Below are 17,549 nucleotides of genomic sequence, written 5' to 3'. Positions count from 1 at the left end.
TTTAATTATGTTGGGCCTAAAAAATATTTAGGGTGGTCAAAAAGTTTTTTTAAGGATAAAAAATCATAAATTTAAAAAATTTATACATAATAATTATTATTTATTTCAGGTCAGGGTGGTCCTATGACCACCCTAGACACTGTGTAAAGTCACCCTTGAGTATTGGAGGGTGTAAATAAGGTCTTTTACACTACATTCGTATCAAATTTGCACTCATAAAGACTTTAAAATGTGTAATAATTTTGTTCCTTTAGTTGAAAAAGTGTGTTATAATTTGTTTCATTGGTGTATTTCGTTTAAAAGGCAAGCTATGTAAAAACGCAATTAGAAAAATATAAGATTTTAAAAATTATACCTAATTAAATAAATGAAAATATAGCTTAATTGCCAAACAAATCTTTAGACCTATTTGCTTATAATATCAATTGGTTTGTAGGTGAACTCTTCAAATAGCAAATTTCATTTTATAAAATTTGGTATAGTCAATATGACTGTGAATTTGAGAAGAGAAAAATTTATTGTGGTGCATGTGAAGGGACACTTGGTGGACTTACATTCCTCTCCCCAAACACTCACAATTTTTAGGTTCAGTTTCTGGGTGAGACTTACCATCTTTGGATTATCCACTCAATGGGAAAAACTTACAAGATAATTACTACTATCAACAAAGGTTTTAAGAGTAGACCATAGAGTAAGACCTGCATGGAAAATTAACACTATGTTTGGTTTGAATGAAATAGGAAGGAAAATAAAGAATACAAGAGAAAGGAAAAAAAATTCATTGTTTGGTTGAAACTTGAGATTAATAGGACTAGGGATCTCTTCCATGGCTCACCAATTTATCTCCTCCCAAATTAAGAGGAAAAGGAGAGAGAACAAGAGTTTTAAAGGCAGGCCCACTATTACGCCATTTTCTTGCCCTTTTCTTCTTATAAACAAAACACTTGAAATACTTTTCTTTTCTTTTCTCTCTCCTTCTTTCTTTTCTTCCCCCCCCCCCCCCCCCTTTCCAAACACAGCGTAAGAGAAATGAAAAATCCCTCTATAGAACAATACATGTTTGTTTAGTGTTTTAAAGTGTTCAAAAGTTTGAATTCTAGAAGTCTAAAGACTATTTTCAATATTGAACACAAAAAAAGAAAATTTGAGAAATGCAAAATGTGTGTGGAAACTTGTATATGAGCAAACCGACTTTGTAAGTGTTAGAGATATATATTAGACATATTAGTCCAACGTAATAGGCTCAAACTCACTCCTACTTGTACTAGTAGTTTAGGGTTTAGTCGTCTATATATACTCATGTTTATGGTTCATTGTAACATAGGTTATTGTACTACACTTTTACATAATAAAGATGTAACCTTTAAGGGATTCCTCCGTGGACATAGGCCGACAAGGCTGAACCATGTAACCTTCGTGTTCTCGGTGTTCCTATTCTATGATTCCCATTCTGCATCCACTCTAGCATATACAACATGGTATAACACATCATGTTGCTAATAATATATTTAACATGGTATCAAAGCCAAACTTCGTTCCTGGCATCAAACAAAACATCTCGAGCAAGTAAAGAAGAATATCACGTGCACACCACCATCAGAAATCACATATGCTTCTCTGTTGGATCTAGTATCCACGACATCTCATAGCCACCGTGGCTCAATGTTGTGTCCATATCCTCAAGCCCAAGCAATCCGTGCCTCTCCCTATTAGATCTGTGCACATCAAGCCTTCGCTTGATGAAACTAACAAGACAGACGTGCTCCATGGCATATCACGACCAAAACCCAAGAACCCAGCCTCCAACTACAGCCTCACGCGCCACCAAGTGCGGATGACGACTCCTCAAACTCTCACACGCACCGCCAAAGTTTCTCGGTTCTCAGCTCTTAGCTCGAATCTCAGCCACACGCGCCATGATGATGGCGTTATGGTCCCCCAATCTTTTTAGCCCGAGAATCTAGTCTTCATACGACATTACATGTGCCCACACACATTGCCTAGGTTTCTATCTCGCCACCACGCGCTGCTGGTACACACCGTCACGCCCCCAAGTACTCTTGTTGACGTCACCAGATGACGTCATTACTCCACATCATCACACCACGTCATCTACCATGCAAGCCTTAGTCCACGTCAGCGACACGTCATAGGATGACGTCAGCGGATCTGTTGCCTGATCGGTGAGCCAACCTGAAAACCAAGAATAGACCCGGACCATGTATCCGTTGACTTTGACCCTGGACCAATTGACTTTGACTTTTGCATTGACCTCTGACTAAAAGTCAAAATTTTCGAAATGGCCTATCTTGCTCAGTTTTTCGCATAGATTCTAATTTTGGACTCTGTTTCTCCATTTGAATCTCTGAAATTGGTCAATTGGCACATTCTTCATTGTGATTTCTTCAATGGCATTCTAACACATCTTCAAGTGATCTTCTCATGTTTATCCAACCTCAAGCCTTTATCGAGCTTCCACCTTGAGTTTGAGGGAGGGTGTTAGAGATATATATTAGACATATTAGCCCAATATAATAGACCTAAGCCCACTCCTACTTGTACTAGTAGTGTAGGGTTTAGTCGCCTATATATATATTAATGTTAAAGTTCATTGTAACACAGGTTATGGTGCTATACTCTTACATAATAAAGTTGTAACCCTTAAGGAATTTCTCCGTGGATGTAGGCCGACAAGACTGAACCACGTAACCCTCGTGTTCTTGGTGTTCCTATTCTATGTTTCCCCTTCCGCATCAACTCTAGCATATACAATATGGTATAACACATCGCGTTGTTAACAATATATTTAACAGTAAGAATTTACTTTCTAGCCTATATTTTCCCTATAAATATAAAACTTTTGCCACAAAGAGAGAGAAGGAATAGGCAAGTTTACGATTGAGATTGGATTGGGCCGTAAACTAACAAAAAAAAATAAGGAGCAGGGGACTATCGTGTGGTTTGTAGGCCCAATAGAGCAAGTTGATGAGTTTTCTGAAAGCTGTGGAACTAATAAAAGTCCATGAATCATTTGTGTGGAAGTTGCCTCATCTAAGAGCAGTGTACTAATGGCCATCATTTTGTGAAATACCTACTACACTTGACAAACCCCCATCGGTAATAATTGGGCTCTTATTTGATTAATCAATTTTAAAAAGTCGCTAAACTTGGAAAGAGAGAAAACTGATATGAATTGGGCTAACGATTTGTTAAATTCATACCTAATGAGATTTTAGCAACTGCCATCTAATGCAAATCATAGTACAAGTTAATCACCAAGAGGTTGTAAAAGAAATCAATTTCCCCCCTTAGACTCCCATACTAGGCCGTACATAAAGTCATAAATTAGCTCTTGACAAAGATATAGTATTGTAGTATTGCGCTTGATTATCAAACTAAAAAGCTAATTGGTTTTTGGTGTGGGATTTCGATACTCAAATCTTATACTTTTAAAATAATGAATCATCAGTGTTTATTCATCAATTATCACTAAATATGATTTATATTATCATTTATATATGTAAAGTTTATAAGGAAATAAAGTTTTAGGCTCAACCCAAACTTCAGCCACCTTTCTTTGTCATGAGCTTATGATGAGGCTTTTTAGCTAGAGGCAGATGATTTGGAGAGCCAACCTAAAACTCTATTTTCAAAGATGGCCTTGAAAGCTAATGGGGGCAGACAATATGGTCCAATACTAGCAAAACAGCCCAAAGAAACAAGCTTGGGGGGTTACGTACTTATGTTACTGATAATTACACAGGAGGTTGAATCCTTAATGGAGTGAGAGAAATCAAGGACACGCGATTAAGGAGTCACCATGAATTACGTACCCCTTCTTTCACGTATAAATACATGCACCTTTACTCTCCATGCATCTCATATCATCCCAACAAACCAACACAAGAAAATAAGATATATCACTCTCAGCCTTAAGCAAACAATCGTCATGCCAAGGCTCAGTAGCATCCCAGTCGTGGTGGTGGCTATGCTCTTAGCGGCTGCTAAAAAAGATAGGGACTCTTTGCTAGCTTGCTCAAAGAAACTTCCTCCAAACTGTGGGGAAAAAATCTTTTCAGATATCTTTTTGCAAAATTCTAAGCCAGTCAGTGATAATTGTTGTCACTCGCTTGCGGCAATAGGCTTAACATGCCACAACAAGTTGTTTGACAATATCGCCAATACTCAACCTAGCTACAAATCTAACGAAACCCTAACACGACCAAGAAGTGTGCAAATTTGGAAAAAGAGTGCCTTAGTCGCAGGGCCTGTTGCACTCACTGCTAATTAAGTAGCTTCCTCCTCAAAAGAATAAGCTTTTTGTTTGTTTTTGCCTACCATGTGTAACCGGAAACTAAAACTTATTGGATGCATGTGTGAAAGAACACTTGGATAGTTGGATTTACATCCCTATTCTGAAACACTCACATTTATATAGATTTCATAGTTGTGTGAAACCATCATCTATGAGTGGCCCACTCTATGGAAAAAGCCCTACAAGGTAATTACCACTCCCAACAAAGACATTAAGACCATGCCATAGAGTAAGATATGCAAGGAAAATTAAGAGAAATAAAAATCCATCTATAAAACAGTACTTGCTTAGTTAGATTTTTAAAGTGTGCTCAAGTTAAATTCTAAAGACCATTTTCAATATTGAACATAGAACTTTTTATTTTAATTACAAATTAAATGTAAGGAAAGGTATAGAAGTTTTTGGAACTTTTTTATTGTTAACATGTATAGTATTGTGGGCTTTCGGCCCAACTAGTTTACTTGTATAACACACATTCTTGTACTACACTCTTACTTGTATTGCACTCATATTTACTTGTACTACACTCTTACTTGTATTGCACTCATATTTACTTGTACTGCACTCATATTTACTTATACTGCACTCATGTGTCTCCTATATAAAGGCACTCATGTATACTCTTTAAGTAAAAAATACAATACTATTGAATTCAGTATTTCTAATATGGTATCAGAGCCACTGCTCTAACCTTTTTCTTAGCAGTCTTATTGATGTTACTCCATTCTTAACATCGCTTCCACCGTCACAATAGCTGCCGCAGCCTTTTTGCCATTGAGCCTCTGATGTCTTCCAGACATCGTTCTTGGGTTCCAGACCTATAGCAGTCGTCATTGAGGAGTTCCACACTGCAAAGACCACTGCCCTTTTCCACACCGCCGCAACTCTTGCTTCGATTAGTTTTCTGCAGGTACCACTGAGATCGTCTTGCACCGGTCTATACCTTCGTGGAAGCTGTGAAACCATTGGAGCCCGAACGTGCCCTCATGCACCGCTCAAAGATTCTGTTCTGCATCCCACATGCCCCATGCGCCATCATCAGTGCCACGTCAGCCATAGCTTACGTCAGCATCCAGTCACCTGCTGACGTCAATGCCACGTCATCTTGTTGACGTCATCACCTCTTACCGAGTGGACCGTTGACTTTGACTGTTGACCAAGCATTGACTTTGACCATTGACTTTTTGCAATTTAGGTTCTCCTTACTTAGTTTTTCGCGTAGATTTTATTTTTGCAATCTGTTTTTACATATTGTGTTTCTAAATGGATAAAAATGATTTTTTTCTTCCTCGCCCCATCAATATTGTATTAGATAGGAATAAGAATTACTTATCTTGGTCTTAAGCTATGCGCAGTTTTCTTAAAGGTCGCATGCTCTGGCATTATTGTACTGGTGCAATCACTATTCCTGTGAAGGGGGAAAGTGAAGAAGATACTGCCTTCCTTAGTCGCATAATTGAATGGGATAGTTACAATCACATGATCCTCATATGGATTTGAAACACTTCCATTCCCTTCATCTCCAATCTGTTGGGCAGCTTTGATGATGCAAAATCAGCATGGGATATGTTGGCCAAAAGATACTCCACTACTCACAAATCCATGAAATATCAGTTAGTGATTGAATTGCATCAACTTAGGCAAGAACCGGGGCAATCCATCAATGACTACTATGATCAGCTTTGCTTCATTTGGGACCAAATTGACCTTTCTGATCCAACCTAGGCATGCTCAAAACATGCTCAACAATATGCTGCTGTCAGAGATGAATTTCGTCTCTATGAGTTCCTAATGTCACTTCACAAGGACTATGAGCCCATTCAAGATCAGCTTCTTAATCGCAGTCCTCCTCCCTCTCTTGATACTACTGTGAACGAGTTAGTAAGAGAAGAAACTCACCTTGCAATTCTTCAAGCCCAAAATAAGTTTAATGTTCTGGCTATTACTCCTTCTGCTCCACCCATAGAGCAACCTCAGCAATTAAGTGATCCCTCTGGCTCTAGTAATCGTCACAAGCAGACCAACAAAAAGTTTTTCAACTATTGCAAGCATCCTGACCACACTATTGAGACTTGTTACCGTCACAACAAATCTACTGCTGCAGTTGCTAATACTTAGTCTACTCTGTCAATGCCTCCTATTTCAGCTGAGTCCCAATCTTCTGGATCCACTAGCAATCTCTCACCCACTGAACTACAGGAGATCATAGCTCAAGTTGTTCGTATGGCTGGTAATGCATCTCTTTTCTCTGCTCTCTCAGTTTTACCTGGTAAGTCTCAAACTTGGCTTTTGAATTCTGCCTGTTGCAATCATATGACACCTCACTCGTCCTTATTCTCCAAACTTGACCCTGCACCTCATCCCCTAAATATTCATATAGCTGATGGTTCCACCATGCATAGGAATAGTCTAGGTTTTGTTTCGACCTCCAACATCTCTGTTCCTGGGGTCTTCCATGTACCTAACCTATCCTATAATTTGTGCTCTATGGGACAATTAGCTAAACTAGGATATCGCCTTATTTTTTACTATTCTAGTTGTATTGTGCAGGATCCAAGGACGGGACAAGAGCTTGGGACCAATCCTAGAGTTGGGTGTATGTTTCCCGTGGACAATCTTCATCTTCCACCTATTGTTCCGGTGTCTGTTGCTGCTGCTGCCGCTACCGCTACCGCTGCGGTGTCTTCCTTACCTTCTCTCGCACTTTGGCATTCTTGTTTTGGTCATGCACCCTCTTCTCGTGTACAACAGTTAGCTTCTAAGGATCTATTAGGTTCTGTGTCTAAAGACAATTTTGATTGTACTTCATGTGAGTTAGGAAAACAGCCAGCTTTACCTTTTAATAATAATGATTCTATTTCTAATAGTATTTTTAAGTTAATTCATTCTGATATTTGGGGACCTTCTCCTGTTACTAGTATTGGTAGATCTCGATATTTTATTGTTTTTATTGATGATTATTCTCATTATAGTTGGATCTTTCCTATGAAATCTCGTTCTGAAGTTTTGCCAATATATGGTAACTTTGTAAAAATGGTTGAAACACAATTCTCCAAACGAATCAAAATTTTTCATTTTGATAATGCTCTTGAATATACTCAATATGCTTTTCAAGCTCTGTTACACTCCTATGGCACAGTACATCATCTAACTTGTCCAGGTACCTCTCAGTAAAATGGTCAAGCTAAAAGAAAACTTTCTCACATTCTAGACATTGTTCGTGCTCTTCTTCTTTCTGCCAAAATTCCTCCCCCATTTTGGGGTGAAGGTGCTCTTCATGCTATTCATGCTATTAACCGCATTCCAAGCACTGTCACTATAATCAAACTCCGTATGACCGCCTCTTTGGGTCACCCCCTAACTATCATCACCTTCCCTTCTTCGAATCTGCTTGTTTCGTTCTTCTTCAGCCTCATGAGCACAACAAACTTGAGCCTCGGTCTAGACTTTGCTATTTCCTTAGTTATGGAAAAACACAAAAGGGATATCGGTGTTAAGATCCTGTCTCTCATCGTCTTCGTGTTTCTCATAATGTTGTCTTCTAGAAACATTGCTTGTTTGTTGAACTCTCTCATTTTCGTTCTTCTCTAACTACCTCATCTGTTTTAGAAGTCTTTCCAAACGAGTCTCATGTTCCTTCTCCAAATACTCTTGATCCTCCTTTGGAGTTCTCTATCCAATCTCCAGATATTTTTTTATGCTTCTTCTGGACAAGTTGAAGATGAATAGGTTAATGACGAGCTACCCCAACTTGAGCCTGGGTCCCTTGCTCTTGCTCGGCCTAAAGATCCTCCACAAGACATTCCCCCTTCACAAGACATTCCACCTCGTCACTCAACCCGAGTAAGATCCATTCTTACACATTTACTTGATTATTATTGTTACACTCCCCTTGCTACACTCCATGAGCCTTAGACCTATCGTGAGGCCTCCACTGACCCTTTATGGCAGATTGCAATGAAAGATGAACTTGGTACCATACTTGGGATCTGGTAACTCTCCCTCTTGGACAGTCTGTGGTTGGTTGTAAGTGGATCTACAAGATTAAGACTAGCTCTAATGGGTCCATTGAGCGCTATAAGGCTTGTCTTATTGCAAAAGGCTTTACACAGGAGTATGGGATTGATTATAAAGAGACCTTTGCTCCAGTCGCTCGCATCTTATCTGTTCGTGCCCTCTTGGTTGTTGTCGCTGCTAGAAAATGGGATCTTTTTAAGATGGATGTTAAAAATGCCTTCCTTAATGGGAATTTGAGTAAAGAAGTTTATATGCAACCTCCTCCTAATCTCTCTATTGAATCAAACAAGGTTTGTCGCTTTCGACGTGCATTGTATGGCCTTAAACAAGCTCCACGAGCTTGGTTTGCGAAGTTCAACTCTACTATCTTTCGCTTGGGTTACACTACCAGTCCTTATGATTCTGCCTTATTTCTTCGTCACACTGATAAAGGCACCATTTTACTTCTCCTCTATGTGGATGATATGATCATAACTGGTGATGACCTCAGTGGCATACAAGAACTCAAGGATTTTCTTAGTCAGCAGTTTGAGATGAAAGATCTTGGACACCTTAGCTATTTCTTGGGTCTTGAAGTCACTCATTCCACAGATGGTCTTTATATTACTTAAGCCAAGTATGCTTCTGACCTTTTGTCTTGAGCTAGACTCACTGACAGCAAGACTGTTGACACTCTTGTTGAGCTTAGTGCGCATTTGACTCCCTCGAGGGGGAAACCATTGTCTAATCCTTCTATTTACAGACAATTGGTTGGCAGCATAGTTTATCTCACAGTTACTCATCCAGACATTTCCTATGCTGTTCATCAAGTAAGCCAGTATTTGTCTGCTCCACAATCGACTCACTATGCTACTGTTCTGCGCATTCTTCTATACTTGAAGGGCACTCTCTTCCATGGTCTTTTCTACTCAGCTCAGTCTCCTCTTGTACTCCGTGCATTCTCTTATGCTAATTGGGCAAGAGATCCCACTGATCGCAGATCCACCACTGGCTATTTTTTCCTCCTTAGCTCTTCCTTGATTTCTTGGCGAAGTAAGAAACAAACCTTTGTGGGCCACTCCAGTACTGAAGCAGAATATTGTGCCATTGTTAATACCACATCTGAGCTCCTTTGGTTACGATGGCTTCTTAAGAATTTAGGTGTGTCGACATCCTCTACTACATTGATGTCAAAGTGCCATTCATATTACTCACATTGATGTCTTCCATGAACAGACTAAATATAACGAGATCGATTGTCATTTTATCTGTTATCATCTTGTTCATGGTGCTCTCAAGCTCTTCTCCGTCTCCTCCAAAGATTAACTTGTAGATATCTTCACCAAGTCACGTCCTAAGGGACGCCTTTGTGATTTAGTTGACAACCTCAAACTCAAGGTGGATGTGAGACCAGCTTAAGGTTAAGGGGGGCTGTTAATATGTATAGTGTTGTGGGCTTTCGACCCAACTAGTTTACTTGTATAGCACACATTCTTGTACTACACTCTTATTTGTACTACACTCATATTTACTTGTACTGCACTCATATGTCTCCTATATAAAGGCCCTCATGTATACTCTTTCAGTGAGAAATACAATACTATTGAATTCAGTATTTCTAACATTTATCGATGACCAACCTTCTCAAGCCTTCATCTCCGTTGAGCAGTTGTAGCAACTCGTGATGAATAAAACTTTATTTTGAAAGGTCTTTTCTTTTTCTTTTTCTTTTTCCTAATTGTCTAAAGCCCTTATAGAACTTAGATTTTGAGGAAGTCCTAGTTGTATATAGTGTGTTACATATTCTATTTTTACACAAATATGTTGCATCAAATTGTGTTAGAGCCACACTACGCTACATCAACACTCATTCAAGTGAACCGACTTTGCATAATCGACTTAATATTTTTAAAATATTATTTCCTATAAATACCAACTTTTGCTAAAATGAGAGGGTAAAAGGTTACCACAAGACCAGATCTAAGAACCAAATCTCCTTGGGCCATAGAGTTCTAAATCTTTCTCCTCAGACTATATGTGAACGAGTTTCATTCATGAAGACAGTTTGTGTTGAAGGATTCTAGAGGTTCTAGACCCATTGTGGTGGGAAGGTAATGATATATTTGCTGAGATTATAAATAAATAATTTAGTTGTACACAGCTTTTTGTAAGTAAACTATTGTAACTCTTTTTTCTAGAGAATTTTATACAAAATTGGATTCCATAGTGGTTTTTTTTTTTTTTTTAAATTTAACTACCCTTAAAATTATTTTTGCATAGCTGGGCTTAAATCTTGCACGCCCTAATCACAAATTAATTTTTAGCCCAAAATCAAACAAAATATATAAGCTCATCCCAAAACTAATTAACAACACAAATCACAAATCACTCTCCCTTTCTCTCATGAATCTCATTTCATCTCTGTTCGCTATTTGACTTTCTATGTATCTCTGACTCTAAGAGTAAAATGTAAATGTTTGTGAGTTGTAAATATTTCTCTTTATTATAAATTTTTATTATATATATGTGAGTGTATGTGTGTTTGATACTAATTGTGTGTATTATTTTTTTTATTTTTTGTTATAATGTTATTTGTGTGAATTGTGACGTGTATAAATGTATACATGTATAATGTAAATATAATATAATTTTTATAGAAATTAATAACCAAGAAATACAGATGATAGGATTTGTTACATTTGTATATTGTTAACATATTATAATAACTTTTTTGTTATAAGATTAGTGATTTAAGAAAAAAATAGTAAAGTTAACGATCATAAAATGTATACTTTATGTATGGATGAGTGTAGTTATGTGAGTCAACAATTAATATAGGATCAATAATTTATATAAAATAATAATAATAAATAATGACAACTGCATAAAAATAAAAATATTATACAAATTTAACAAAATAAAATGGTCACACCTTCATTGATAATAGATAATGACAATTGATAATAAATTACCATGTGGCGATTTCAAAATATGAAAACTTGGAGAAAGAAATTGTAAAACTTCATGTATTTGTATGTTTTTTTTTTTTATATAACACAATATATTCAAGTTCTCCTTTTATTAAATTTTTTTAATTTAAATTTCTTAATGATACCCCTCAAAAAAATTCCTAGATCTGCTCCTGCACATATATGATGATTAAAAAGATAAATGTCATTAGAAGACTTCACCTCATGATCTAAACTAATGAGTTTTCATGCGGAAAACTTAATTGGGACCTGTGGTTTGGAGGGAATAAGTGTATTTAGTAATTTGCAGAACTTACCTTCACATGAAGTTTGCTGGCATGCTAAAGTGGTCACCTGAACTTTTGAAAAGCTAGTGCACCATAGGTCGCTCATATGCCAATATCATTCACCAACCAACAATGGTTCAACTATCTTTCCCTTATAAAATACACATTTAGAGTCTGTTTGGATAGAACTTATTGCTGAAAACTGAAAACACTGTAGCAAAATAATTTTTAAATGTGTAAAAAGTACTGTTCATGCCCAAAAAGTACTGTTCATTGGCCTAAAATCACTGTTCATGGCCAATGAACAGTGACAGACACGCTAAAAAAAAAAAAAAAAAAAAAAAAAACCAAAACGTAAACGCAGGACGTGGACGTTGAAACCAAACGCCCTCTTAATGTCTCTAGTTCATTAAAAAAACATTTCTTTTTTGGATAGAATTAAAAGAACAAATTTGGTTTCTCTTGTTGGTGTCCCATTTGCCCAACAATTTTTGGTGTTCATTAAGATTTTTTGTTGTCCCCAATGGACCACCTTTTATAAAATGGATTCAATGATTTGGGCCTTCAAGATACATGTATGGCCTTCACAAAGTTAGCCATTCGATAATAGTTTTTGTTTTGTTTTGTTTTTACCCACTTCAGGTAAATAAGGGGCTTTTACTCAGGAGTCAATCATGGAGCCATGAAAAGGATGAAGTGGGCCTTTGAGCCTTGGGTTTCTTCAGGAAAAATAACATGGGCTCCAAGCCCAATCATAAGGTGAGAGAAATACAGGACATCAGCCCACCGAGCCCAATTCGTGAAGTGGCAAGATTAGAGTTTTAAGTATTTTATGTAAAGTGATAAGATTCAGACTTTGAGCCTATTCTGTGAAGAAAGAAAAAATAGTAGGCTATGAGTCTAATTTATGATAAAGAGAGAATAAGGATTTTAGGCCAATTCATGATGCTAAGAAATGACATGGGTTAAGTCCTTTAGGAAATATATATATATATATATATATATATATATATATATATATATATAATTTCCTTATTGGATAGTTAATATTGGAAATGCTTTCCCAACAATAATGATCCCTTGTTGACTATATTGGCACCATCACTCCTCCATTATTGACTATTCCAAGATACATGCTTTTCGAAAAGATAAAGCTATTTTGTTGATATTTTCGGCACAACATGCCAAACTACTTTCGGTCTCAAAAGCTTATCCAATTCCTTCCGGATATTGTGCTCCTATTGCCCCTCACGGGTCCTGATGTGAATAGTAAAAGTCCGTGTCTACCGCCTTCTGCATGATCAATTAATATTTAGCATCCGTAGGAATCATAGGAAATCCTTTGGTGAAGATATACCTTTCACTAGGGATTTTGTCATCATGCAAGTAGTCAACAAGAGAGATATCCATATTATCAGGGTATCTATCATTTATTAGGACACTGTGACAATCGGCAATTATTGTTGACAACAAATGAGTAGAGAGTTGTCCACCAGCCTTCTTAGAGCTATCCTTTTGTTTAATAAAGTTAAGATGTTTATTAATATTATGAGTTTCACACTTTGCACAAAATTTGAATTTTACTTTTTGTCCAAAAGAATCAGTAGTAATTCCATCATCTTCAGTAAGAAAAGGATACAAAGAATCAATAAAAGGTACCAGCTTTTTAATTGCCTTGTTTACGCTCAAAACCATCATGATGAATCAAACCTGATTAGTCAATGTGTTACGAAATGCAACGGTTGTGAAAAAAACATGATAATTGAGTGTTATAACTAAGTTAGATATTGATAGGATGTGGAGATCCGACTCCTCTGTTAGCTCCAGGACTGGTTGTCCTCCTGATATTGTGAATGAAGAAGACCTCACTGTTGGAGAAAGTGAGTACCCAGATTTTAGAAAATGGAATATTCCTAAGGTTTCTACTAAATCTGTTTATGATCTTAATTGGACTGAAAAAAGTATTTTCTCTGAATATAGAGCTAGAACTGTTGAACAAACTTTTTCTATTTCTAAAACTCATGAAAAATGTTGTTTATTTTCCAAGAAAAATATTAACGAGTTTTTGTCTAAGAAAAATCTTAAATATTTACACATTGGTTTGGTTCAAGTCGCTGTTAAACCTTTAACAAGAAAAGGAATTGATGCTTCTGTGCTTATGTGTTTACGTGATGCTAGATTTAAGAAATTTAATGATAGCATTCTTGGCATGATTACTGCTTCTTTGTATGATGGTCCTGTTTATTTTGACTATTATCCTGATCTTGCTCTTGCTCTTGATGATCCTAATATTATTAAAGCTTTAATTTTGAATATATTGACATCTGTTTATGATATGAATGATGGTAGTAGACCTTTTACTCTTATTTACCAAATTTTTTATAGATTGCTTGATTTCCAGCTAACTCCTCGGTCTAGAGGACGTGATCCTGCTAGAAAAGGATCAGCCAAGCATGAAAATATCACCAATCTGCTTTTGTTAAACATGATAAAACTGTTGTTAAATCTAGTCATCCACCCCTTGAAACTGTTTTGATTACTTGCAAAAGTGATAAAGAAAGCACTGAGGTGAAAGTCTCCCCTTTCAAAATTGCTGATGATAAAACTCCTGTTTTTGCTATTATTGAACAAAATAATTTTACTAATGAATCTTTGCATATTATTGGTCAACAGCTTGATCGTATTGAAGAAAAAATTGATGAAAAACCTGTTGTTTCAAAACCTGAGAAACCTTTGATTGATTTACCCAGTCAAAGAAAACATATTGATTTTAAAACTTCTCAGAGTAAGACTTTTGCTTTAGTTAATTCCCAAGGTTCAACTATTGAAAAGATTGAAAAAATGCTTGCTGATTTAAAAGTTAAAACCGAGCAAACTTCTACTTCTAGAAGCGCTGCTTGTGCTATTTCAAGAAATGAGAAAGAAATTGTTTCTGATGACGACACAAATTCTGACTCATTATCTTCTAAATCTTCTAAAAATGCTTTTGATGATGGTATAAGTTTACCAGAAATTAAAAGATTTGTTGGAAAACCCAATCCCACGTCTTTTACAAAAAATTGGTATTCTAAACCTACCCCTCCTGATATACAGTTTGAAGAAAGATCTTCTCAAACTCAATTTTCTGTTTCTGCTGATAAACTTTATGAATGGAATATTGATGGTTTGTCTGAACAAGAGATTATTAACAAAATGGCTCACATGTCTATGGTTGGTATTGCATACATAAATAACCATGACAGTCTTGATTATCCTGATATTGTTGATTTGCTTGCATCTGGTTTTACTGGTTGTCTTCGCAGATGGTGGGATTCACATCTCACAGAAGAATCCAGAGAATCTATTAAACATGCGGTTAAAAGAGATACTGATGGTATGCCTATTTTTTATCAAAATATTAATCGTGGTGTTCCTGATGGTGTCAATACTTTGGTTTACACCATTCTTAAATATTTTGTTGGTACTCCTTCCAATATTTCGTCTCGAATTTCTGATTATTTGAATAATTTGAGATGTCCTACTATGTCTGATTACAGATGATACCAAGATGTATTTACTTCCAGAGTCATGCTCAGAAAAGACTCTACGAACCTTTATTGGAAAGAGAAGTTTATTAACGATCTGCCTCCTATTTTTGCTCATAAGGTAAAAAATGAATTAATTGGTAAAAATGATTCTATTGACTTTGATAATTTAACCTATGGTGATATTTTCAGCACTATTAAGAAAATTGGAATTAATATGTGCAATGATGAAAAATGGTTAAAATAACAGTTAAAAGATAAAAAGAAAGCTAAATATGAGATGGGTAATTTCTGTGAATAATATGGTTTACCTCCTATTGCCCCTTCCAAGATAAAAGGAAAAAGTAAACATGATAAGGTTTACAAAAGTTATTCCCATAAAAAGCATAAAAGATACAGAACCCACTTTGTTAAACCCAATGATTTTTATGCTAAAAACAAAACTGCTTTTCGAAAACATGATAAACAGAGATCAGGTAAAGGTAAGTGCTTTAACTATGGAAACTTTGGTCATTTCAGTAAAGACTGTAACCAAAAGCCTGGTAAGTTGAAAAATAAGTTGAACATGTTGAACATTAATAATAATGATCAAAATGAATTATTTCAGATTCTTGAATCTGCTGCTTCAACTGATTCCTTTGAAGAGGATTTTTCCTCCTCATCTGATTCTGATTATCACTCCCGTAGTGATGTTTCTAAAACTCCTAATATTAAACTTGGCTGTAGAAATTCTTGTTGTAATGTGATTAAATTTGTTAAAATGTTAACCAAGAGTAAAGAGAATGATGATTTACTATTAACAATGATAAGTAAAATTGAAGACCCTAATTTACAGAAAGATTATCTTGACAAGTTTTTGAAAAACTTAACAAAAGAAGATAAGGTTAAAAGACCTAATTCTACGATAAGTTTTGAAGAAACTCTGAAAAGATTTAATAAAAATAAATCAAAAGAGGTAACTGTTAACGATCTTCAACATGAAATAAAAACTGTTAAACAAGAAATAATTCAATTAAAAAATGATGTTAAAACTATTAAACATGATAATGACCATCTTAAACAAGAATTATTAATTCTAAAAATAGATAAAACTATGGATAAGCACCAATCTGATGATGATGAGCAAAAGGACGGAGATGAATCCGATCAACAAGCTTCTCCTTCTGGTAATGTTTCTGATCGTACCTTGATTAATTTGATTGATAATCAATTGTCTCTTGTTAAACATATGCTGCCCAAATGGTACACTAAAGTCAAAATTGTTGTTGCTCATGATTATGCTTTTGATGTTGTTGCCATGATTGATTCTGGTGCTGATGTTAATTGTATTCAAGAAGAACTGATTCCTTCTAAATATTTTGAAAAATCTACTGAAAGATTAGTTTCTGCTAATGGAACTAAAATGAAAATCAAGTATGAATTAAATAATGCTCATATTTGTCATGATAATGTTTGCTTCAAAATTTCCTCTGTATTTGTTAAAAACATGACTGATAAAGTAATTCTTGGTTTGCCTTTTATTGATTCTTTGTATCCTTTTCTTACTGAAGATGATGGAATTACTACTGATCCTTTTGGACAAAAAGTAAAATTCAAATTTTGTGCAAAGTGTGAAACTCATAATATTAATAAACATCTTAACTTTATTAAACAAAAGGATAGCTCTAAGAAGGCTGGTGGACAACTCTCTACTCATTTGTTGCCAACAATAATTGCCGATTGTCACAGTGTCCTAATGAATGATAGATTCCCTGATAATATGGATATCTCTCTTGTTGACTACTTGCATGATGACAAAATCCCTAGTGAAAGGTATATCTTCACCAAAGGATTTCCTATGATTCCTACGGATGCTAAAACTCAAAAAAGAATTCTTTACATTAGGCTTTTTACCAAGTCTTTGCTTTGGTCCAAAATTGTCCGTAGCATATTATCTTCCTACAATAATATTCTCCAACACTCTTACCACAATATTCTCCAACGCAATCATTGTCATCCTAACACTCATTGTCCGGCACAACCAATATATATTACTATTGACCTTTTCAAAAGAATTCTAATGATACTATTTACTCATACTTTTCAAAAGAATTTTATTAATACTATTTACTCTTACTTTTCCAAAAAATATTCTATCATACTATTAACTATGGCCAACTGACTTAACATCCTCTCCCTTACTTGGCAGGACAAAGTAAGATTTAATACTACTACTACTAAGTGGAATATTATGACTTCTTCGGCAGAGAAGAGGGACAAGGGGAAAGCACCTGCACAGGACTTTCCTCAAGACGAAAGGTTCCCAGCAGGATACCCTTTTGTAATGCATGAAGACGCATCTTCTGGAGTAAAATCCAGTAATGCAACATCCTTTCAGGAATTTGTCCCGGCAGAGGTGACATATTCCAGTGGTGATATCATATTAACTTTACAGGAAGTATTGAACACAGACTTGCAA

This window comes from Castanea sativa, chromosome 1 (assembly GCF_040712315.1).
Source record: "Castanea sativa cultivar Marrone di Chiusa Pesio chromosome 1, ASM4071231v1".
NCBI classification, from domain to species: Eukaryota; Viridiplantae; Streptophyta; class Magnoliopsida; order Fagales; family Fagaceae; genus Castanea; species Castanea sativa.
Note: the sequence above shows the minus strand (reverse complement) of the source record.